Below are 27,069 nucleotides of genomic sequence, written 5' to 3' on the forward strand. Positions count from 1 at the left end.
GAAGATGAATGTTACCGCTACCATAGTTTGGCCTCAGGCCAAACTACAGGGAGGGAACACAGCACCCACCCCCCATCAACAGAAAATTGGGTTAAAGATTTACTGAGTATGGCCCCACCCAACAGAGCAAGACCCAAATTCCCCCACAGCCAGTCCTTCCTATCAAGAAGCTTCCACAAACCTCTTATCCTTATCCATCAGAGGGCAGACAGAATGGAAACCATAGTTAAGGAAAACTAACCAAACTGAAAACTTGCATTACAGCCTAGTCTAACTCAATGAAACTATGAGCCATGCCATGTAGGGCCACCCAAGATGGACAGGTCCTGGTGGAAAGTTCTGATAAAACATGGTCCACTGGAAAAGGGAATGGGAAACTACTTCAATATTCTTGCCTTGAGGACAACACCATGAACAGAATGAAAAGCCAGAAGGATATGACACTGAAAAATGAACTCCCTGGGTTGGTAGGTGCCCAATATGCTACTGGAGAAGAGTGGAGAAATAACTCCAGAGAATGAAGAGGCTGAGCCCAAGTGAAAACAACACCCAGTTCTGGATGTCACTGGTGATGGAAATAAAGTTAGATGCTGTAAAGAACAATATTGCATAGGAAACTGGAAGGTTATGTCCATGAGCCAAGGTAAATTGGAAGTGGTCAAATAGGAGATGGCAAGAATCAACATTGACATTTTAGGAATCAGTGAACTAAAATGGACTGGAATGGGTGAATTTAATTCAGATGACCATTATATCAACTACTGTGGGCAAGAATCCCTTAGAAGAAATGGAGTATCCCTCATAGTAAACAAAAGAGTCTGAAATGCAGTACTTGAGTGCAGTCTCAAAAATGACAGAATGATCTCTCTTCTCTTCCAATGCAAACCATTCAATATCACAGTAATCCAAGTCTATGCCCCAACCATTAAGTTGAAGAAGCTGAAGTTGAATGGTTCTATGAAGACCTACAAAACCTTCTAGAACACCAAAAAAGATGTCCTTTAGTTATAGGGGACTGGAATGCAAAAGTAGGAAGTCAAGAGATATCTGGGGTAACAGGCAAGTTTGGCCTTGGAGTACAAAATGAAGCAGGGCAAAGGCTAACAGAGTTTTGCCAAGAGAATGCACCGGTCATAGCAAACACCCGCTTCCAACAACACAAGAGATGACTCTGCACATGGACATCACCAGATGGTCAATATCAAAATCAGATTGATTATATTTGTTGCAGCCAAAGATGGATAAGCTCTATACAGTTAACAAAAACAAGACTGGGAGCTGACTGTGGCTTGGATCATGAACTCCTTATTGCCAAATTCAGAATGAAATTGAAGAAAGTAAGAAAAATCACTAGACCATTCAGGGATGACCTAAATCAAATCCACTAGGATTACACAGTGCAAGTGAAAAATAGATTCAAGGGATTAGTTCTGATAGATAGAGTGCCTAAAGAACTATGGACAGAGGTTCATGACATTGTACAGGAGTCAGTGATCAAAACCATTACCAAGAAGAAAAAATTTAAAAAGGCAAAACTGTTATATGAAGAGGCCTTACAAATAGCTCAGAAAAGAGAAGCAAAAGACAAAAGGGAAAAGGAAAGCTATACCCATTTGAATGCAGAGTTTCAAGGAATAACAAGAAGAGATAAGAATGCCTTCCTCAGCAATCAAAGCAAAGAAAAAGAGGAAAACAACAGAATGGGAAAGACTAGAGATCTCTTCAGGAAAATTAGAGATACCAAGGAAATAGTTCATGCAAAGATGGGCACAATAAAGGAAAGAAACGTTATGGACTTAACAGAAGCAGAGGATATTAAGAAGAAGTGGCAAGAATAAAAAGAAGAACTGTACAAAAAACATCTTCATGATCCAGATAACCACAATGGTGTGATCACTCACCTTGAGCCAGACATCCTGGAATGTGTAGTCAGGAGGGCCTTAAGAAGCATCACTATGAACAAAGCTAGTGGAGGTGATGGAATTCCAATTGAGCTATTTCAAATCTTAAAAGATGATGATGTGAAAGTGTTGCACTCAATGTGTCAACAAATTTGGAAAACTCAGCAATGACCACAGGACTGGAAAAGATCAGTTTTTATTCCAATCTTGAAGAAAGGCAATGCCAAAGAATGCTCAAACTACTGCACAATTGCACTCATCTCATATGCTAGCTAGCAAAGTAATGCTCAAAATTCTCCAAGCCAGGCTTCAACAGTATGTTTACTGTGAACTTCCAGATGTTCAAGCTGGATTTAGAAAAGGCAGAGGAACCAGATCAAGTTACAAACATCTGTTGGACCATCAAAAATCTGAGAGAGTCCCAGAAAAAACATCTATTTTTGCTTTATTGACTATACTGAAGCATTTGACTGTGTGGATCATTCAAAGTGGAATGATTCTTCAAGAAATGGGAATACCAGATCACCTGACTTGCCTCCTGAGAAATCTGTGTGCAGGTCAAGAAGCAACAGTTAGAACTGGACCTAGAACAACAGACTGGTTCCAAATTGGGAAAGGAACATGTGAAGATTGTATATTGTCACTCTACTTATTTAGCTTATATGCAGAGTACATCATGAGAAATGCTGGACTGGATGAAGCAGAAGCTGGGATCAAGATTGCCAAGAGAAATATCAATAACCTCAGATATGCAGATGATACCACCTTTATAGCAGAAAGTGAAGAACTAAAGAGCCTCTTGATGAAAATGAAACAGGAGAGTGAAAAAGTTGGCTTAAAACTCAACATTCAAAAAACAAAGATCATGGCATCCGGTCCCATCACTTCATGGCAAATAGGGAAACAATGGAAACAGTGACAGACTCTAATTTTGGGGGCTCCAAAATCACTGCAAATGGTGATTGCAGCCATAAAATTAAAAGATGTTTGATTTTTGGAAGGAAAGTTATGACCAAGCTAGACAGCATGTTAAAAACAGAAATATCACTTTACTGACAAAGTTCCATCTAGTCAAAGCTATGGTTTTTCCAGTAGTCATATGGATTTAGAGTTGGACTATAAAGAAACCTGAGCACAGGAGAATTGATGCTTTTGAACATCGTATTGGAGAAGACTCTTGAGAGTCCCTTGGACAGCAAGAAGATCCAACCAGTCCATCCTAAAGGAAATCAGTCTTGAATATTCATTGGAAGGACTGATGCTGAAGCTGAAACTCCAATACTTTGGCCACCTGATGCAAAGAACTGATTCATTTGAAAAGACCCTGATGCTGGGAAAAGATTGAAGCCGGGAGGAAAAGGACAACAGAGGATGAGATGGTTGGATGGCATCACTGACTCAATGGACATGTGTTTGAGTAAACTCCAGGAGTTGGTAATGGACAGGGAGGCCTGGTGCTCTGCCGTCCATGGGGTTGCAAAGAGTCAGACACGACTGAGTGATTTAACTGAACTTAAGAAATGTAATTTTATTTTGTTATTTTAATTTTTCTTTTGTTTAGGTTGTTCACTTCTGGCTAATTTCATTTGAATATTTAGATATCTTTCCCCAATATTTCATATTTTGTTATAAATGATAAGAAGAAATGCAATCTGTTTTCAAGTTTCTTTTTATAGCACTATATTGTAAATACTAGATAACAGCATTACTATTATTGATAAACTTCCTAGTGTGCTCTAATATTTCTCAGTTGAGAGATAAACACTCAAGGTAGTATAACTTAATACTTTTTTTATTTCTGTGCTTTTATTCTATAAATTATACTTTTGTGTGAGCACCTGACAAATCTGTGAATTCAAGTATAAGATATGTTAAATACTTTACTATTTCATCATATTCACATCAGAAACTTCATTATCCCTGTGGTACTTTGAAAGGACACAGTGTGTTGTCTGTGTAACTCACTACTCTTTCTTATTAGTCCATGCCTGTGATTTTAGTCTGTCTATAATTACTGGTGGAAATGACTGAACTATCATCATCTTAAGCCTAGAAGAAAAGTCAACTCAATGATATGATTTGGTCACAAGTAAGGACTCTATTTATGTCACGTTATTAAATACACGTACTTTTGCTATGACGGTGAAATTCACTTTTCTCACACTTAGAGTGTTGGAGCAGCCCCAAATGCCAGGTACCTTGAATTTCCTAAGCTACGATCTCTGATGTCAATTCAGTTAGACTGTGATTCTAGGCATTAAGCTGGTAAAATCATATATCTTACTTTGCTTCTTTCTCTTTCCTAAGGCTCACAATCCTGCATTGTTTAATTGCCAAATGACTGGAAAATTTTTAATGTATTTTAGTTGCTTCGTATCTTTTAGCTGTTTAGTTGCTTCACATGTCCTGTTTAATATGTGTCCTATACAAAAATCTTTCACAAACCAATGTCATGAAGACCATCTCTTATGTTTTCTTTCAGGTGCTTCATTGTTTCCTATTTTCCATTTGTGTCTATGATTCATTGTGAATAGATTTTTGTGTATTGTGAAGGGCAATTTTTTCCAAATATATATCCAACTAATCTAGCATTATTTATTGAAAAGATATGTTTATCCACTGAATTGAAGTAACACTTCTGCCATAACTAGCTGACTGAATATATGATCCTGGGTTCTTTCTACTGTGCTTTGGTTCATTTGTCTATTTTTGCACCAGAATGAGACTATCATAAATATGTTAAGTATTTAATCTGATAACATGAGTCCTCAAACTTTATTCTTTTCTCAACAACTGTAATACCTATCCAAGCTTTCTTAATTTAAAAAATCATAATAGAATCAGCTTGTTGATTTATGCACACATGTGCTGTTTTGTTTGCTTAGTTGCTCAGCTGTATCTGATTCTTTGTGACCCCACGTACTATAGTGTGCCAGGCTCCTCTGTCCAAGAGGGTTCTCCAGGCAAAAATACTGGAGTGGGTTGCCATGCCCTCCTCCAGGGGATCTTTCCAACCCAGGGATTGAACTCAGGTCCTCCTCATTGCATGCAGATTCTTTAGCATCTGAGCCACCAAGGAAGCCCATACACACATACCTGCAGTTAATCTACAGGTAAATTTGCAGAGACTGTCATTTTAATAATATTGAGTTTTCAATACGGGAGGAGGGCATGACAACCCACTCCAGTATTCTTGCCTGGAGAACCCCATGGACAGAAGAGTCTGGTGGGCTACAGTCCATGGGGTCACAAAGAGTTGGACACAACTGAAGCAACTTAGCACACTTCAATATATAGGGGCTTCCCTAGTGGGTCAGAGGTAAAGAATCCACCTGAAATGCAGGAGACTCAGGAAACACAGGTTCAGTCCCTGTGTGGGAAAGATCCCCTGGAGGAAGGCATGGCAACCCACTCTAGTATTCTTGCCAGGAGAATCCTATGGACAGAGGAACCTGGTGAGCTACAGTCCATAAGGTTGCAAAGAGTCAGACATCACTGAAGTGACTGAGCATGCATGCATGCATCAATATAGAAACATGGTATATTTGTCTATTTATTTCCTCTTTTAATTTAGCCTACGGTATATTTTTAAATTATCTGCTCCATCCTTTGCATTTTAAAAAACTTGTAGTTTTATCTATCAGCTTGATTATCTTCAAGTTAAACTTCACTGTCTTAATTATAAGAACAACTTTTATATTTTTTATAAAAATTATGAAAGTAATATATATTTGCTCTGATCCATTGACTATGAGGAAAATAAAAGGTTTTGCCAGAACACTCACTTGTGTTGCAGAAACCAACATTTATCATAATGTACAAATCTCCGATGTCTTTTGTCATACAAATTTAGATTACTATATATGGTCAGCCTCCGTTGTGTTTTTTGTACATGAGTAGCATCATGCTAATCACATTACTGTTGAATTTGCTTTTGTTGCTGAAAAGTAAAACATGAGTTAAGAGATTAGGGTATAGCATTTTTTCTTGAATATCTGCAAAATTCTAGTTCATAAGGAAGTTACACCATATAATGAAACATTTTCCTACCATTATGTCTGGGTATTTTGGCTAAGGTGAACTGAAACATTTTCCTACTGATGAATATTATGCTTGTTTACAATTCAGACATAATGCACATGTCAGGATGATTCTTTCTACGTCACTCTTCTGTGGCTGCTGTGACATCAAAGGCCTATGATTTCATACTATTTACAGAGAGTTAATTTTCATAGTTTCTGCATTTATATGGTTACATATTCCTTTGATTTGAATAAATGGAATCCTAAAACACCATTAAGTTCAACTATTTTCTCTGCTTGGTTGCATTTTGTATTTCTTTGTTTCTCTGAAGAATTTTAATATATTTCCATTTGGCACTGAGACAGTTTAATGTCTCCATTCAGACCCTTAAATCATTATTTTCTCTAATTTGAATAAACAAGTCTTCACTTCACTACACATGTCACTAAGGTTGCAGCCAAGTTTCTCATCAGTCTCTTTATAACCTGATTGAATTCTGTATTTTTTCCATGTTCTTCCTTCTTGTCAAATATGTAGATCTTCCAACTGCATATGTTTTGTTAATTTAAGGTCACAAAAATAGTTTTATTTGGCATCTACTCAAATAAAGCATTTGCTATTTCACTCCTTGCAATGAGGAAGAAGGCTGTCCTCAATGGTCTGTCTTAATTACTATGAAATCAGCAAATCTAGAAAACATTTATTGTTATTTAAAATTCTTACTCATGAACAATTAAAAAATAACAGAAAAAACAAACATTTTAATATTTATGAACTAGGAAGTTTATTTTTTGAATAAGAAAATGCATTTATTATTTGTAATAAAGGGTTTGCTACTTAATAAAGCATATTGATTGATACAACTCATCCAATTTTGTAACAAAATAAAAAGTCATGCTTTAACTTTGGCTTTATATAATAGCAAATTTTAGATTTTCTTTTGTTGATTAAGTGGGCAAAATAGCTATAATAACTATTGCTTTCATACATACTCAGAACCTCCAGAGTTTATTATATCTGTTTATACTAGGCATGCAATGAGTATTGAGCTATGTAAACCTGTTCTCAATGCAGATAGATCAAACAGAAAGTTTGTGAAAATAATGAACTATTTTCTTTAATTGAAAGTTAATCATTCAGTCATGTCCAACTCTTTGTGACCCCATGGACTGTAGCCCACCAGGCTCCTCTGTCCATGGGATTCTCCAGCAAGAATACTGGAGTGGGTTGCCATTTCTTTCTCCAGTTTCTTTAATTACTATTTTAATATAGCTTTTGTGTTTTGAGTAATATTATATGTATCTCACTTAGATTCCATTCTTTCAGTGGTTTATGAAAAATGAGTTTAGGGTAGGGGGACATAAAGCTTTCTTAAAGTAAAACTAAGGAATTAAATCTTGTGTTCATAATTCTTAGCTGAAAAACATTATGCACCATCTCTTTGACTTCTGTAAGAATCAGAGATCTAAAACTGAGAATTTCTCCAGATTCTCCAGAAGCTGATGATGTCATAAAGGAGACAGGTCTTCCAAAAACCTTGGCTCAATCAGCAGATTACTAGGTATGTACCAAAATTACAACAACCTTCTTTCTTCTTTGTCTCTTTTTCTTCCATTTCTTGTGGTTATATTACTCTTACTCTATTGGTTTAAGGCTTATATTGAAAACTTCTTTTAGGAGGCAGAATCTGGGGCAATTGACATATATCTATTTGGCATCTGTTATTTAATAAACTGGGAACATATTAAGATGCAGATTCTGATTCAGTATATTGGTGGTCATACCTGAGATTCTGTGTTTTAACAAGCTTCTAGGGTGTGCAGATGCTGCTGGTCTATGATATTACTTTGAAGAGCAAGAATCTAGAGAGAGTTTTGCATTTGGTATTGTATGTGTTAGTAGCAAAAGCACTGAAAATTAGAGTTAGTACAGCTTGAAGTTCTTATATTAAATTTTACTCTCCTATACTAACACTATTCAGGCCAAATATAAAAAGGAAACTAAAAAGCTAGACTTGAAAGTATTCCTTTAACTAGAATTATATCATGATTCCATATAACAAGAGTTATTCTTATACCAGAGAATCTTACCTTTGACATGTTGTTCCTAATTATTGTGTTAATCAAAAGAGTGACTAACTTCTTGCCAGAAAATATTGTTTCTTTATGCAGCTCTCTTAAGGTAAGTATCTTACAATGGAGTAAGCTTTTTCAATAGGGGATAGAATATTAATGATCAAAAAGGAAATATCTTCAAAACTTAATTATATTTCAGAATTCTCTGACTGCTGATTCTGGCTAGGTTTGCAAAACAGATGCAAAATATCATTAAACAAATTGTACAAGAACCAAAAAGAACCCCCTCCTCCCCAAAAATGGAAAGAATTCATTACAAAGTCATGAAATTAACTATAGTATTATATGGCTAAGCATTATATTTTATGGAGTTGGAGATATCTCTGATCTGTTTGATGATACCCCAGAAAGTTAGCCATTCCACATATGCCATAATTGAGTCCACAAGATCAGTTAAAGAATGAAATAAGGAAATATCAGGCAAATTTATAAACTTGGATTATATTTCCAACCACAGACACATTCTTTAACTAATAGGTTGTGAATACATAGGCCATTAGTGATCATTAAACTATGAAACAGTTCTTAAATTTCACAAGTAGGTTTGAATTTCACGAGTTGCATTTCACAACAGGGAGTCAAGATTATTCACCACTTTCATATGCTGACACCTGTGATCAAGGCATAAAGGCTGATAAACAGCATTTAGCTCTCTGTATAAACACACAAGCAGAAAGATAAGTCATGAATTTGCCAATTGCTGTCCCCTAGTGAGAATATTAGTTAATATTCATAACATATGCACATGAAAGTTTGAAAATTTTTGTATCCTCCATCATAGCAAAACAGAGTATTAAAATGCTGGTGCCCATAATCAAATCCAAAAGAAGAAATCAGACTCAGTATTTAGGATAGCATCATTTTCTTCACTGCTTTTTATTATGTATGGTATAGTAGAGGCTCTAAGGAAACCAGACATTCAATTTGGCAAGTTAATTCTATACTTTTTCTGAATTAAAAGAGACAATGCTCAAATATTTTTTCCAAAATTTTAAAATAGGTGAAACATGCATAATCATTGCAGATATAGCGTCTGTTCCTTCATTTCATGGAAAATGTGGATTTTTTTCCCCCAAATCGATAGCTTTATATCTCCATGTCTTGTTTCATGTTTCATGTTTTATAGAAAGGCTCTAAGTAGAAACAGTATCATTGTTTTTATTGAAGTAAGATGGCAGAGTAGGAGTCCTTAAGCTCACTTCCTCTCATAGGGACACCAAAATCATTAATAACTGATGAGTAATCATCAAGAAAAAAAAAAAAAGATTGGAATCTACCAAAAAAAAGATACTCTACATTCAAAGACATAGAGAAGAAATGGTGAGACGGCAGGAAGAGCACTCTCACAATATAATCAAATCCCATACCATTCGGGTGGGTGCCCCACAAACTGGAGAATAATTATAATGTAGAAGTTTTCCTACAGGAGTGAGAGCTCTGAGTCCCATGCCAGGCCCCCAGCCTAGGGGCCTGGCATCAAGAGGAGGAGTCCCCAGAACTTCTGGCTTTGAAGGTTGGCAGGGCTTAACTGCAGGAATTTCACAGACTGGGGAAAACAGAGACTCCACTCTTGGAAGGTGCACACAAAAGCCCTGTGTGCACTGGGTCACAGAGCAAAAGCAGTGACTCCACAGAAGCCTGGGCCAGACCTACCTGCTGGTCTTGCTGGCTCTCCTGGGAAGGGAAGGGGCAGCTGAGGCTCTCTGCGGTAATAAAACCTGGTGTCAGACATAATGGGAACTATGTGAACTCCGGCTAGAGGCAGACATTTTGGGTCCTTGGCACTGAAACCTGGCCCCATCAGATAGCTTGTAAGCTCCAGTACTGGGATACCTCAGACCAAACAACTGACAGGGTGGAAAAACAGCCACATCCATCAGCAGACAAGATGCTTAAGGACATCTGGAGCCTAAAGTCATCTCTAGACACCACTCCACATGAGCCTGCCCACCACAGGGTTAAGGCCCAGCCTCACTCACCAGTGAGCAGACATCAGCCCCTTCCATCAGGAAGCCTTCGCAAACATCTAGAACAGCCTCACCCATCAGGAGGCAGACACTGAAAGCAAGGAGACTAAGATCCTGCTGTTTGCAGAACTGAATCCACAAACACAGATTAGAATGTACCCTAGAAGCACCAGATCCTAGGCCCTTGGGTCACGAGAGGCAAGTGTGCTACTGGAACATATAGGATATCCCATACAGAGAGCCACTTCTCTAAAGTCAAGAAATGTAACCAAACTATCACAACCATAAAAATACATATAACAACTTTAACAAAATGAGACAGTAAAGGAATATATTCCAGACTAAGGAACAAGATAAAACCCGAAAAGGACAATTAAGTGAAGTGGAGACAGCTTATCTACCTGAGAAAAAGTTCAGAGTAATGATAGTAAAGATGATTCAAGAACTCAGGAAAAGAATGAATGCATAGAGTAAGAAAGTAAGGAAAGGGTTAGGGAGTATAAAGAACAACCAAACAGAGTTGAAGAATACAATAACTGAAATGAAAATACATTAGAAGGAACAATAGAATAAATATGGCAAGAATGAATCAGTGAGCTGAAAGATAGGATGGTATAAATTACTGCTGCAGAAAAAGAAAATAAAACAAGGAAAAGTAATGAGGACAGTTTAAGACACCTATAGAACAATGTCAAATGCACCAACAGTTGCATTATAGGGGCCCCAGAAGGAGCAAAGGGAGAGAAAGGGCATGCGAAAATATTTAAAGAGATAATAGCTGAAAAATTTTTTAACATGAGAAAGGAAATAATCGTCAAAGTCCAGGAAGCACAGAGAAGATAAACCTCAGGAGCAACACACTGAGATACATAGTAATCAAACTGACAAAAATTCAAAACAAAACAAAGATAAAATATTAGAAGTAATAGAAAAACAACAAATAACTAACAAGGGTATCCCCATAGACTAGAAGCTGACTTTTCAGTGGAAACTCTACAGGCCAGAAGGGAATGGCATGATATATTTAAAGGGATAAAAGGGAAAAGCAACAAAGAATACCTAGCAAGGCTCTCATCAAATTTGATGTAGAAATCAAAAGTTTTACAGACAAGCAAAGGCTAAAAAAATTCAGCACTGCCAAAACAACTTTAAAACAAATGCTAAAGGAACTTCTCTAAGAAGAAAAGAAATGGCCACAACTAGAAACAAGAATATTACAAAATAGGAAAGCTCACAGATAAAGGCAAATAGGTAGTGAAGGTAGCAAATCATCCACACACAATTATGATATCAAAACCAGTAATTGTGACAGGAGGAGAGTACCAGTGTGGGAAATTTGAAATGCATTTAAAATTAAGCGATGAGCAACATAAAACAATCACATATTTATATAGACTGCTATATAAAAAATCAGTAATAGATATACACAGGAATATGAAAACAGAATCCAAACACAACACTAAAGATAGTCATAACATTATAAGATAAGAGAATAAAAGAGGAAAGCAAGAATAAAGACCTACAAAAACAAATCTTTGCTGACTGAGCAACCAGGGAAGTCTAATAAATCCAAAACAGTTAACAGAATGGTAATAAAAATATACATTATCTTACATGTAAATGGATTAAATGCACCAACTATGTCTAAAAAGATATAGACTGGCTAAAAGGGATACAAAAACAAGACTCATATATATGTTGTCTATAAGAAACCCACTTCAGATCTAGAGACACATAAAAACTGAAAGTGAGGGGGTGGAAAAAGTATTCTATGCAAGTGGAAATAAGAGAAACTTGAGTAACAATACTCATACCAGACCAAGTGTGAAAGTGTTAGTCATGCAGTTCTGTCTGACTCATTGCAGCCTGCCAAGCTCAGCTTCTTTGTCCATGGAATTCCCCAGGCAAGAATACTGGAGTGGAGCCATTCCCTTCTCCAGGATATCTTCCTGACCCAGGGATTGAACTGGCGTCTCCTGCATTGCATGCAGTTTTGTTAACATCTGAGCCACTAAGGAAGCCAAAGACTGTTACAAGAGACAATAAAGAAACTATATAATGATCAAAGAATTAATCCAAGAAGATATAACTGTAAATATATATGCACTGAAAACAGGAACACCTCAATATATAAGGCAAATAACAGACATAAAGGGAGAAATTGATAGTAATGCAATTAATAGAGGGGCTGTAACACCCCACTTACATCAATAGACAGATCATCCAAACAGAAAAACAGTAAGGAAACATAAGTCTTAAATGACACATTAGACCATGTGGCCTTAATTTGTATTTATAGAACATTCCATCCCCAGGTAGCATATGCACTATTTTTTTGTACAAATGGAGCATTCTCCAAGATAAGTCATATGCTGGGGGACAAGGCAGACTTTGGTATATTTAAGAAAACTGAAATCATATCAAGTTTTGCTGTGAGATTAGAAATCAAGCAAAAAAAACTGCAAAAAAACATACATTTGGAGACTAAACAATATACTACTAAAAAACCAGTGGGTCTTTGAAGAAAGCAAAGAGGAAATAAAAAAATATAGAGACAAATGAAAATGAAAGTATGATCATCTAAAACATATGGGATGTAGCAAAAGCAGTTTTAACAAAGATTATAGTCATAAAATTTATCTTAGGAAACAATAAAAATCTCAAATAATCAACCTAACCTTATATTTACAGAAACTAGAGAAAGAACAAAGAACTTTGTTAGCTCAAAGTTAGCAGAAGGAAATGAATCATAAGGATCAGAACAGAAATAGATGAAATAGAGACAAATAAAACAATAGAAAATGTTAATGAAACTAAAAGCTAGTTGAAAATTTAAACAATATTGATAAACTTTTAGCCAGACTCATCATGAAAAAAATGATGCTGTTAAAGTACTGATCTCAATATGCCAACAAATTTGGAAAACTCAGCAGTGGCCACAGGACTGGAAAAGGTCAGCTTTCATTCCAATCTCAAAGAAAAGCAATGCCAAAGAAAGTTCAAATCACTGTATAATTGTGTTCATTTCACATGCTAACAAGGCAATGGTAAAATCCTTCAAGCTAGTCTTCAGCAGTACGTGAATCAAGAACTTCTAGATGTACAAGCTGGATTTAGAAAAGCAGAAGAACCAGAGATCAAACTGCTAACATCCTTGGATCATAGAAAAAGCAAAGGAATTCCAAAATAAGGTCTACTTCTGCTTCAGTAACTAAGCTAAAGCCTTTGACTGTGTGGATCACAACAAACTGTGGAAAATTCTTTAGAGATGGAACTATCAGACCACTTTACCTGTCTTCCGAGAATCCTTAATGCAGGAAAAGAAGCAACAGTTAGAACAGGACATGGAATAATGGACTGGTTCCAGATTGGGAAAGGAATACATCAAGGCTGTATATTGTTACCCTGCTTATTTAAATTATATGCAGAGTACATCATGCAAAATGCGGGGCTGGATGACTCACAAGTTGGAATCAAGATTGCTAGGAGAAATATCAACAACCTCAGATATGACAAACATAGGCAGCATAACAAAAAGCAGAGACATCACTCTGCTGACAAAGGTCCATATAGTCAAAGCTATGGTTTTTCCAGTAGTCATATATGGATGTGAAAGTTGGGCCATAAATAAGGCTGAGTGCTGAAAAATCGATTCTTTCAAACTGTGATGCTGCAGAAGACTCTTGAGAGTCCCTTGGACAGCAAGGAGATCAAACCAGTCAATCCTAAAAGAAATCAGTCCTGAATATTCATTGGAAGGGCTGATGCTGAAGCTCTGGCTTCAGCCAGATTGGCCACCTGATGCAAAGAGCCAATTCATTGGAAAATATGCTAATGATGTGAAAGATTGAGGGTATGAGGAGAAGGGGGTGACAGAAAATGAGATGGTTGGATGGCATCATTGACTCAATGAACATGAGTTTGAGCAAACTATGGGAGATAGTGAAGGACAGGGAAATCTGGCATGCTGCAGTCCATGGAGTCACAAAAAGTTGGATATGACTGAGAGACTGAAAAACAACAACATAAATAGTGCATTTAAAACCATATGTTGCTTATATTATTACTTACATTTCTTATATTATCTTACAATGTTTATGTTACTGAGATGACTAGGTAAAGTTTCATACAAATTTAACCAGTTGATTGATATATTTTTCTCTTAATCAAACAGTTACAATAACAACTAACATTGCATTTTCGATTAAATTGAGGGAATCTGATCCTAGCTGATCCTGTCTTTTTTCCAAACATAGAAGAGAACATTCAAAGTTCATATTCAGGTATCACTTCACTGGCAGATGTTTCATGTAGAAATTGTGTGTTCTACATAATTTTGTGGGGTCCTGGAGGTGTAAAAGAACTTTCATCAAGAAATATACCAAGGTAACACAATAGGAAAGTACTGTCTCCTCAACAAATGGTGCTGGGGAAACTGGATATCCATATGCAAAAGAGTTAAGTTGGACTCATATCATAATCAAAAATTAACTCAAACTGGATTAAAGACTGAAAATAGGGCTGAAACGATAAATTCCTATAGAGGAAAAGATTCTTCTTAATGAATCTGGCAATTATTCTTGGATATGACACTAATAGCTGCTGCTGCTAAGTCGCTTCAGTCGTGTCTGACTCTGTGCGACCCCATAGATGGCAGCCCACTGGGCTCCTCTGTCCCTGGGATTCTCCAGGCAAGAGTACTGGAGTGGGTTGCCATTGCCTTCTCTGACACTAATAGCACAAGTAACAAAAACAAAAATAGACAAATGGGACTACATCACACTTAAACATTCCTGAACAACCAAGGAAACAGCCAAGAGAGTGAAAGGTAGATTACAGAATGGGAGAAAAGATTTGCAAACCACATCTTTGATAGGGTGTTAACATATAGAATTTATAAAGAATTTCTATACTGAACAACAAAAAACCAAATAATCCAGTTTAAAAGTGGGCAAAATATTTGAATAGACATTTCTGCAAAGAATATATGCAAGCAACTGAGAAGTATATGAAAAGATGCACAACATTACTGATCATCTGGGAAATGCAAATCAAAACCATGAAGTGGTATAACGTCACACTCATTAGGATGGTCACTATCATAAATGTTGTTATAAATGCGGAGAAATTAGAACCCTTGTGCCTTGTTGATAAGAATGTAAATTGTACAGTAATTATGGAAAAAGTATGGAAATAGCTCAAAGAATTAAAATTAAAATTATGGTATGATCCAGCAATTCCATTTGTGGTTTTATATCCTTTAAAATGGAAACGATCTTGAAGAGATATTCTTACACTCATGTTCATTGAAACATTTGCAACTAATATATCCACTGAGCAACTTCAATGTCCACTGAGATAAATAGAAAAAGAAAATGTAGGACATACATACAACTGAATATTATTCATTCTTAAGCGATGCTTATATTGTGATATGCTACAATTTGGATGAACCTTGAGGACATTATGCTAAGTGGAATAAGCCAGTCACAAAAAGAAATAGTGCATGATTCCAAATATATGAATTATCTAAAGTGGTCAAATTCTTAGAAACAGAAAGTAGAATGGTACTTTCCAGTGGCTAAGGGAGTGGGAAAAAGAGGGGTTGTTCAACAGGTACAAAATTTTAGTTTTTCAAGATGAAAATGTTCGAGATATCTATTTTAAAATAAAAGGGGTATAAACTTTACTGTAGTGTACATTTAAAAATGTTAAAGTGGTAAATTTCATGTTATGTGTATTTTTTAAAGAAAGAAAATAGAAAGAAAAATTATTTTGCTGTCATTAGATGAATATATTTGGGGAAAATAAAGGAAATAAATATTAACCTCTAAAAGGTAGACTATTGTTTCTAACCAAGGAAAGCGTGAACCTTCTATCAATACATGTATTTTCTCTAATTAAAAAATAATTAAAGAAATAATAACAGTTAGAACTGGATGTGGAACAGACTGGTTCCAAATTGAAAAAGGAGTACGTCATGGCTGTATATTGACACCCTGCTTATTTAACTTATATGCAGAGTGCATCATGTAAACCTCGGGCTGGATGAAGCAAAAGCTGGGGTCAAGATTGCTGGGAGAAATATCAATAAACTCAGATATGCAGATGACACCAGACTTATGGTAGAAAGCAAAGAATAACCAAAGAGCTTCTTGATATAAGTGAAAGAGGAGAGTGAAAAAGTTGGCTTAAAACTCAACATTCAGAAAACTAAGAACATGGCATCTGGTCCCATCACTTCATGGCAAATAGTGTTTCCACTTCCATGGAAACAATGGAAATAGTCACAGACTTTATTTTGGGGGGCTCCAAAATCACTGCAGATGGTGACTGCAGCCATGAAACTGAAAGATGCTTGCTCTTTGGAAGAAAAGTTATGAGCAACCTAGACAGCATATTAAAAAGAGAGACATTCCTTTGTCAACAAAGGTCCATCTAGACAAAGCTATGGTTTTTCCAGTGGCCAGGTATGGATGTGAGAGTTGAACTATAAAGTAACCTGACTCTTGAGAGTCCCTTGGACTGCAAAGAGACCCAATCAGTCAATTCTAAAGGAAATCAGTCCTGAATATTCTTTGGAAGGACTGATGCTGAAGCTGAAACTCCAATACTTTGGCCACCTGAAGTGAAGAACTGACTCCTTGGAAAAGACCCCAATGCTGGGAAAGATTGAAGGCGGGAGGAGAAGGGGACAACAGAGGATGAGATGTTTGGATGGCATCACTGACTTGATGGACATGAGTTTGAGCAAGATCCGGGAGTTGGTGATGGACAAGGAAGCCTGGCACGCTGCAAACCATGGGGTTGCAAAGAGTCAGACACAACTGAGCGACTGAACTGAAGTGAAAGAAATAATAATGGAAAATAACAAATGTTAAATAAAACAACTAGTGAGGTAAGACTTTATAGAAATTCAAATGAAAGTTTATATGATTTAAAAATGCTAAATAAAATATTGGACATGTTATTATACATATGTGTGTATTGCATAATTAAGGTGATATTGGAGTTTTATAACTTTGAAGAAATTTGAATACAACATTTTTTAAGGTGCTCTAAACTCCTATATTAGCAAAGAGATTCATGGCAATTATTTATAAAATACAAGCTTTTCCTCTTTGATGATTTTTCACTAGTTTAGATCAAAATGAATATTTGAAAGATATTAAGAAATTGAATTATTCATTGTCTCCTAAAATGCTGTATGAATACAGAGAGATTTAAATGAGTGATTTAAACAATGAATACAAAAAATTAATAGATTTAAATTCATAGCATACAATTATGGAATGGCATATGTGAATTTTAAGTAATAGGGTACATATTAATTAAAATTATTTGACTCCAGTAATATTCAATTAATGAGTCTTTAATGCTCCATTTCATCAGGACTAGGAAAATGGGAGGAGATTGTAAATAAATGATAAGTTATATTGTATTAATTCTTTTTCATTTGACTCCTGTTTTTTCTGTACTTTATCCTTTTAATCTATAGAAATCTGAGTTTTATCATGACTATGATTATAAATTAATATGTTACAGTGCATTATTTCTTTGGAATAAAAAACAAATCATTTTGATATTAAAACATTTCAAAATTAACTTTCACACATAGTGAAAAGAGGCAGTTTAAAACTGTTTCCTCCCAAACTGCTAAATTCATTCCGTTGGATATGCTGTATAACAATTGTTGAATGTATCTATCTTTTGAGATTTAGTTTAGTTCAGTTCAGTTGCTCAGTCATGTCCAACTCTTTGCAGACCCCATGGACTGCAGTACTCCAGGCCACCCTGTCCATCACTATCTACCAGAGCTTAATCAAACTCATGTCCATTGAGTCAGTGATGCCATCCAACCATCTCATCCTCTGTTGTCCCCTTCTCCTCCTGACTTCAATCTTTCCCAGCATCAGGGTCTTTTCAAATGAGTCAGCTTTCCACAGCAGGTGGCCAAAGTATTGGAGTTTCAGCTTCAGCCTCAGTCCTTCCAATGAATATTCAGGACTGATTTTCTTTTAGAATGGACTGGTTGGATCTCCTCGCTGTCCAAGCGACTTTCAAGAGTCTTCTCCAACACCACAGTTCAAAAGCATCAATTCTTCAGTGCTCAGCTTTCTTTATAGTCCAACTCTTACATCCATACATGACTGTAGAGGGAATTCCTAATAATGTGCTTTCACAACCTTGAGAAATTTCACAGAAATAGCACTTGGAAAAACAGCATATGTTAAGAAACTGTGTTATTATTCTTCTTCATGTTTTTCTTAGAATAATAGCCTTGTTACAGACCCCAAGGCCAGACCCAGAAGGGAGTATGACTGGGATTATTAAAGCGTGGACCTTGGAACACGGGGTCACTGTCAAGTATGAACACTGCCTATGCACTTGCTGATTATTCCCGAGAGTTTCCCAGAAGGGAATGGCCTGGGGTAAAAGCAAGATCTGGACTATGTCAGTAAAGTGTCTTGGGAAAGATGGATCAAAGAAAGTTTTGTAGTCTGCAATTATGAATAAAAGCTGGACTTGTTTGGACTCTGCACCTCAGTCCAATAGAGGCTGCAGGTCCTTCCCCTGATCCATTGCACCAGATTTTTTGTTCTGTTTTCATTGTCGTTGCTCGCTCTTGGACTTTTAGAGTAACACATGACCACTGGAAAAACCATAGCTTTGACTTTGAGATGGACCTTTGTTGGCAAAGTAATGTGTCTGCTTTTTAATATGCTGTCTAGGTTGCTCATAACTTCTCTTCCAAGAAGCAAGCATCTTTTAATTTCATGGCTGCAGTTACCATATGCAGTGATTTTGGAGCCCCCCAAAATACATCTATCACTGTTTCCATTGTTTCCCTATCTATTTGCCATGAGTGATGTGTCCAGACGACATGATCTTAGTTTTCTGAATGTTGAGTCTTAAGCCAACTTTTTCACTCTCCTCTTTCACTTTCATCAAGAGGCTCTTTAGTTCTTCACTTTCTGCCATAAATGCGGTGTCATCTGTGTATCTGAGGTTATTGATATTTCTCCCGGCAATCTTGATTCCAACTTGAGCTTCATCCAGTCCAGCATTTCTCATGATGTACTCTGCATACAAATTAAATAAGCAGGGTGACAATATACAGCCTTGACAGACTCCTTTCCTGATTTGGAACCAGTCTGTTTTTCCATGTCCAGTTCTAACTGTTGCTTCTTGACCTGCTTATAGAGTTCTCAGGAGGCAGGTCAGGTGGTCTTGTATTCCCATCTCTTGAAAATTTTCCACAGTTTATTGTAATCCACACAGTCAAAGGATTTGGCCAGTCAATAAAGCAGAAATAGATATTTTTCTAGAACTCTCTTGCTTTTTCAATGATCCAACGTATGTTGGCAATTTGATCTCTGGTTCCTCTTACTTTTCTAAATCCAGCTTGAACATCTGGAAGTTCATGTTTCACGAACTGTTGAAGCCTGGTTGGGGGCACTGAGTGCAGAAATAGGTCATGGGACCTTTTGAAGGAGGTTTAAAGATTTACTGAGCATGGCCCTGCCCATCAGAAGAAAACCATTTCCTCCTCAGTCAGTCTCTCCCATCAGGAAGCTTCCACAGGCCTCTTATCCTTCTCCATCAGAGGGCAGACAGACTGAAAATCATGTTCACAGAAACCTAACCAATCTGATCACACAGACCGCAGCCTTGTCTAACTCAGTGAAACTGTGAGTCATGCCATTTAGGGTCACCCAAGATGGATGGGTCATGGTGAAAAGTTCTGAAAAAATGTGATCCACTGGAGAAGGAAATGGCCAACTGCTTCAGTATTCTTGCCTTGAAACTCTATGAACAGTATGAACAGGGAAAAGGATAGGACAGTGAAAGATGAACTCCCCAGTCGGTACATGCCCAATATGATACTGGAGATCAGTGAAGAAATAACTCCAGAAAGAATGAAGAGAGGGAGCCAGCAAAAACAACACCCAGTTGTGGATGTGACTGGTGATGGAAGTAAAATCCGATGTTATAAAGAGCAATATTGCATAGGAACCTAGAATGTTAGGTCCATGAATCAAAGCAAATTGGAAGTCCTCAGACAGGAGATGGCAAGGGTGAACATCGACATTTTAGGAAACAGCGAACTAAAATAGACTGGAATGGTGAATTTAACTCAGACGACCATTATATCTACTACTGTGGGCAAAAATCCCGTAGAAGAAATGGAGTAGCCATTATAGTCAACAAAAGAGTCTGAAATGCAGTGCTTGGATGCAATCTTTTGACATTCAGTTCAGTTCAGTTCAGTCGCTCAGTCGTGTCCAACTCTTCGCGACCCCATGAATTGCAGCATGCCAGGCCTCCCTGTCCATCACCAACTCCCAGAGTTCACTCAGACTCACGTCCATCGAGTCAGTGATGCCAGCCAGCCATCTCATCCTCTGTTGTCCCCTTCTCCTCCTGCCCCCAATCCCTCCCAGCATCAGAGTCTTTTCCAATGAGTCAACTCTTCGCATGAGGTGGTCAAAGTACTGGAGTTTCAGCTTTAGCATCATTCCTTCCAAAGAAATCCCAGGGCTGATCTCCTTCAGAATGGACTGGTTGGATCTCCTTGCAGTCCAAGGGACTCTCAAGAGTCTTCTCCAACACCACAGTTCAGAAGCATCAATTCTTCGTCACTCAGCCTTCTTCACAGTCCAACTCTCACATCCATACATGACCACTGGAAAAACCATAGCCTTGACTAGACAAACCTTTGTTGGCAAAGTAATGTTTCTGCTTTTGAATATGCTATCTAGGTTGGTCATAACTTTCCTTCCAAGGAGTAAGCGTCTTTTAATTTCATGGCTGCAGTCACCATCTGCAGTGATTTTGGAGCCCAGAAAAATAAAGTCTGACACTGTTTCCACTGTTTCCCCATCTATTTCCCATGAAGTGATGGGACCAGATGCCATGATCTTCGTTTTCTGAATGTTGAGCTTTAAGCCAACTTTTTCACTCTCCACTTTCACTTTCATCAAGAGGCTTTTGAGTTCCTCTTCACTTTCTGCCATAAGGGTGGTGTCATCTGCATATCTGAGGTTATTGAGATTTCTCCCGGCAATCTTGATTCCAATTTGTGTTTCTTCCAGCCCAGCGTTTCTCATGATGTACTCTGCATAAAAGTTAAATAAGCAGGGTGAAAATATACAGCCTTGACGTACTCCTTTTCCTATTTGGAACCAGTCTGTTGTTCCATGTCCAGTTCTAACTGTTGCTTCCTGACCTGCATACAAATTTCTCAAGAGGCAGATCAGGTGGTCTGGTATTCCCATCTCTTTCAGAATTTTCCACAGTTTATTGTGATCCACACAGTCAAAGGCTTTAGCATAGTCAATAAAGCAGAAATAGATACTTTTCTGGAACTCTCTTGCTTTTTCCATGATCCAGCGGATGTTGGCAATTTGATCTCTGGTTCCTCTGCCTTTTCTAAAACCAGCTTGAACATCAGGAAGATTATGGTTCACATATTGCTGAAGCCTGGCTTGGAGAATTTTGAGCATTACTTTACTAGCGTGTGAGATGAGTGCAATTGTGCGGTAGTTTGAGCATTCTTTGGCATTACCTTTCTTTGGGATTGGAATGAAAACTGACCTTTTCCAGTCCTGTGACCATTGCTGAGTTTTCCAAATTTGCTGGCATATTGAGTGCAGCACTTTCACAGCATCATCTTTCAGGATTTGGAACAGCTTAACTGGAATTCCATCACCTCCACTAGCTTTGTTTGTAGTGATGCTTTCTAAAGCCCACTTGACTTCACATTCCAGGATGTCTGGCTCTAGGTCAGTGATGACACCATTGTGATTATCTGGGTCGTGAAGATCTTTTTTGTACAGTTCTTCTGTGTATTCTTGCCACCTCTTCTTAATATCTTCTGCTTCTGTTATGTCCATACCATTTCTGTCCTTTATCGAGACCATCTTTGCATGAAATGTTCCTTTGGTATCTTTGATTTTCTTGAAGAGATCCCTAGTCTTTCCCATTCTGTTGTTTTCCTCTATTTCTTTGCATTGATAGCTGAAGAAGGATTTCTTATCTCTTCTTGCTATTCTTTGGAACTCTGCATTCAGATGTTTATATCTTTCCTTTTCTCCTTTGCTTTTCGCTTCTCTTCTTTTCACAGTATTTGTAAGGCCTCCCCAGACAGTCATTTTGCTTTTTTGCATTTCTTTTTCTTGGGGATGGTCTTGATTCCTGTCTCCTGTACAGTGTCACAAACCTCCATCCATAGATCATCAGGCACTCTGTCTATCAGATCTAGTCCCTTAAATCTATTTCTCACTTCCACTGTATAATCATAAGGGATTTGATTTAGGTCATACCTGAATCGTCTAGTGGTTTTTCCTACTTTCTTCAATTTAAGTCTGAATTTGACTATAAGGAGTTCATGGTCTGAGCCACAGTCAGCTCCTGGTCTTGTTTTTGCTGAAGTCTTAATTTATGATAATTATTTACATTTTGCCTCTATTTACATTTTTTCTCTCTTACATGGGAGAGAAGATTAAATAATTTATATTGTATCTTAAGTTGCTGTGTTTCTTTATAGAATTAAATATTTTGTGATTTTTAAAAAAGATTTATAGCACAGGTAAATATGTCTGGTTCTTGTTTTTTATTTTAATGAAGCCATTGGGGAAGTGGGTCTACTTGTCACCCATGAAGTCATATTCTCACTAAGGTAAACCTGCCTTTGTTACTTTCTGTGGCCATTTCAGCAGGGATGGGTATAAACAGAGGTTAGCCCCCTTCATCACACTTCCTTATTTTCCTGTTAGCACTGTTTTTCCTTTCCTATACTCTTGTCCCAGTTTCCTTCATTCAAGAGAACTGGAGTTCAATATTTTGGATGATATTTCCCCTTTTTGGTGGCAATGACAAGTAGGCTGAAGAATTCATGGACATGGTGGAAGGGAGAGGGGATGAATTGTGGGAATAGCATTAGTATATATACATTACCATCTAATTAGTGAAATTAGATATCCAGTGGAAATTTGCTGTATGATTCAGGGAGCTCAAATCTGGTGTTCTATGAAAACCAGGGTGGGATCCTGGTGGGATCCATAAAGGGGTGGGATAAGGTGGGAGGGGGGAGGGAGGATCAAGAGGGAGAGGACAAATGTATACCTGTGGCTGATTCATGTTGACATATGGCAGAAACCAATGCAATATTGTAAGGCAATTATCCTCCAATTAAAAATAAATAAATTAAAAAAAAAAGAATTCTCAATTCTAGAGCTAAGATCTAGGGTGTTTGTAAGATAAACATGATAGTAATGGTTATGATTAAATATTTCATCCTATTTGATTGAATTAATGGCAATTATAGATACTGACCATTAATACTAACAAGGCCAGAAGAGAAAACTATACATTTAACTTCATCAATAATTATTAAACTTCTTAAATTTGCATAATGTATTAATTACAGTAATTATGCTCTCAACTGTAAGTATCACATAAACTTTACATTTAACAATTATCATAGTAAATTCTATAAACTAATGTCAATCTTTAGATTTTTTCATCTCTTTGGAATGACAGTAATTTATTATTAGTGGTAGTATTATAGTAGAAGCACTATTATTATTATTATCACTTACTCTTATTAAACACCTCCAGAATGAGCTCCGACTTGTCATGGTGTTGTTTTTATTGTTTAGCCACTAAGCTGTGTCCAACTCTTTTGCAACAACCATGAACTGTAGCTTGCCAAGATCCTCTGTCCGTGGGATTTCCCTGACAAGAATACTGGAGTATGTTGCCATTTCTTTCTCCAGGGGATCTTCCCAACCCAGGGATGGAATCTGCATCTCCTGCATTGCAGCTGGATTCTTTACCACTGAGCCACCAGGGAAGCCCTTCTTAAATACGTTCATCTAAATACTAGACTAAAATGATTCTTGGACCATTTATCATTGTTCTTCTTTAGTGCTGGCATTTCATGCTCCTTTTCTTTCTTTTTTTTTTTCTTTTTTCAACATCTACAGATACATATGCAGGTAAATTCTTGACCACGTGACTGGGCTTTGAACCCATCACTTTGTTTCTTGGAACATGCATCCTTTGGTTCATTTGTTTAACAGACTTTTTGATCTGCTGCTTTAACCTAGCCTTGTTTTTTTATATATTCCTCGATTTTGGCTTCCCTACCTGCTTCTGATTCAAAGATTTTTCTTTCTTTCTTTTTGGAAATCAAATCTTTCTTCATTCCTCAGGGTTTTCATAATTTCTCTTTTCCCAGAAGCTCACTCTGCAGTTATCCTGATAAAATGAACTACAAAGATTTAAGTGCCTACTGTGTGCCCAGTGGTGAGATAAGTGATATATACATACAAATGAAAAGTTTACAGTATTCTGCTGCCACCCTCAGCACAACAGACTCCCCGATTCTAATGAGCTCTGTGTTTGGTAACAGATTTCATCATTTCACTAGTTGCCAAGTGTCTTATGCTTCTACCTACCAACAAACCAGTTTTTCTTTACTATATGCTAGCAATAATTGTCTCCATGTCAATCACTTTATCCTGAATCACTAACTACATGGTATTGTTATTACTATAATTATTGCTATTATATGTCATTTCTGAATGCAGAGGGGAATTCTGAAGAAGGAATATTTTGAAAAGAATGGTACTGACACTTTCACTAAAAGGAAATGAATTATGCTAAATGTGAATCGGAAATTTTGAGTCACAAAAAAAGGAACATATTTTTCCTTGTGTGCCTTGTTAGAATTTTTCTTGCTGGTAATTATAGTATCATTCTTTTTCTGAGCTGCCTCGGAATCAATAAGATGAACCCCATGAATATAAAGTCCTCTCCCTGTTGCTGGCCAGGTAAATTGAAGTGATCCAGGTAAATAGAAGTCAGTCCAGCACAAACTAGACCCTAGACTCTTAAATTTTCAGAGTCCATTCAGAGCTAAAAGACCTGAAGAGAATTCACTGAAGGTCGTAATATTTTGCCATTTGACAAAATGCACACTCTCTAGGAATGTGATTTTTCAATTAAGACGTTCATACTGATGATATGAAAATGACAGCAAGAGGGAAGAAGTGAGAGAGGGAGAGAGAGAAAGCATATTAAGTTCTAGGTGTTTTTAGGAACATTTATGGCTCACCCAGTACTAATTATAATATGATTTCAAATGTGTTAAGTTAACATTTCATGAAGTCCTTTTCATATGCCAGCCTTCGCAGGTCTTATTTTTGCTTCCTGCATATTTTCAGGCACTGAGATAAGTAGTTCATATTGCTTCTTTTCCTTTTATAACTTTTTAAGTTTGTGTGCACTCAAACATTATTTCTTAACTGGATCTGTATAGCTCCCCTTCCCTCTTTAAGCTCAGATATTTTAATTGTACCATTTCCAATATATTCATAATACAAATAACATATGAAATGTGTCAGTCTTCACATTGAATTTATAAATAAGTCTGGTCACAGTCAAATAATTTCACACATTGCCCAGCATAAACGTCAATTTAAAATATGAAGCTCATAAATAAAATGAAAACTGTTACCCAGTGTATCTAAAAACAGTTATTATGTCAGAGTTAATCTTTGCATCAGCTTATGGTCTTCCTACACACTGCTTTAAATGTGAAACCCTAAATACCAAGGGTCCAGCATAATAAATCTTACTATGTTAATTCATTTGCAAATTTAAATTGGGAAAACATCATCATCTACTGGAATAGAATTTAACCTGGGAAAGATAACTGAATATTTGTAAAGGATGAAAAATAACATGAGATGATGCATTTTCATTGAAAAATAACCTACACTGTCATGATTTTTTGTTCCACATAAAGCATGGACGCATAATCATAGCCTACTGACTCTTTTTAAGAATTGGGAAGAAAATTTGATGGGTCCCAGACTTGGAATCAAACCAGTGACACCTGACACTCTCTGTACAAAGTATGTAAAACACAAGTGGGAAACTGGAATATACCAAATAGGTATTCAATTTACAAAGGGATCTGCAGGGCAGGTACATGTTTTCAAGGATAAAGCACTATTCTATATTCACCCAAGGAAAAGCAGAAATAAATACACTTTATTGCCACCACTGACTTTGCATTCCCTGTGGAGGAACAGATAGGCTCATTTTTAGATGGGGAGTTGCCTATATGACAACTCTGAGTGGCCTCACATAATGAGTGTATAATTGTTTTTACCAAAAATCTTTAATTTTTATTGGTCTTATTTATTTATTTATATAATAAGTGCTACATTAAAAAATTACATCAATACTGAATTTCCTACATAGGATTGTTCCCATGGCATTTGCAGAAGGTCTATATTTTGTAATTGTTTGGAAGTACCTGGATGTCTCGCTTAACATTTCAAATTATTATAGTATAATTAGTTGAAACAATTTTTGTTATACAAATTTAAAAAGTTACTTTGATTTTTAATAGCTATGAAATTGTTTTATTTTTGTTATTTTAGTGATGGTGGTATTTCATATCTCCTATTTAGATACTTATATAACTATTATTTTCTTGAATTGGAGAATTTCACCAGATTGTCCTCAAAACTTGTGAATTATTAACTTTGCCTAAAATATAATCCCTCTCCAAAATATCCAATTAAGTTTCTTTCTCTAAGTTCTAATTACTTTTGTGCCTCAATATCCTTATCAGAAAATGACATAAACTTACTTTATCATTTTTTTTTTTTTTGGTGAGTTAATGTATGTGAAGAATTTAGAATGGTAAGTAGTTTAACTGTTGTTTTAAAACTTCTTCCTGACATTACAAGCTCTCGGTACTATGGTTGGGTGAAAGGGTTAGAACTGCTGGAAGTATTTCTGAAAGTACAATTTAAGCTTAATTCCATTGGTGGTGGTAAATGTTGAAGGTAGGAGGAGAGTCACAATGATTTAGCCTTCAAATAATGACATAAAGGTCAATCCAGTCAACCAGGCAAGGATCATCAACAGCATTCTGCCTGGATTTGGGATTGAGGAGTATGACAAGTGATCCAGAACATTTAGTGCCTTGGATTTATGATACTTGATTTTCAAGAGAAT

The sequence above is a fragment of the Bos taurus genome, chromosome 8 (genome assembly GCF_002263795.3).
Source record: "Bos taurus isolate L1 Dominette 01449 registration number 42190680 breed Hereford chromosome 8, ARS-UCD2.0, whole genome shotgun sequence".
In the NCBI taxonomy this organism is placed as follows: Eukaryota; Metazoa; Chordata; class Mammalia; order Artiodactyla; family Bovidae; genus Bos; species Bos taurus.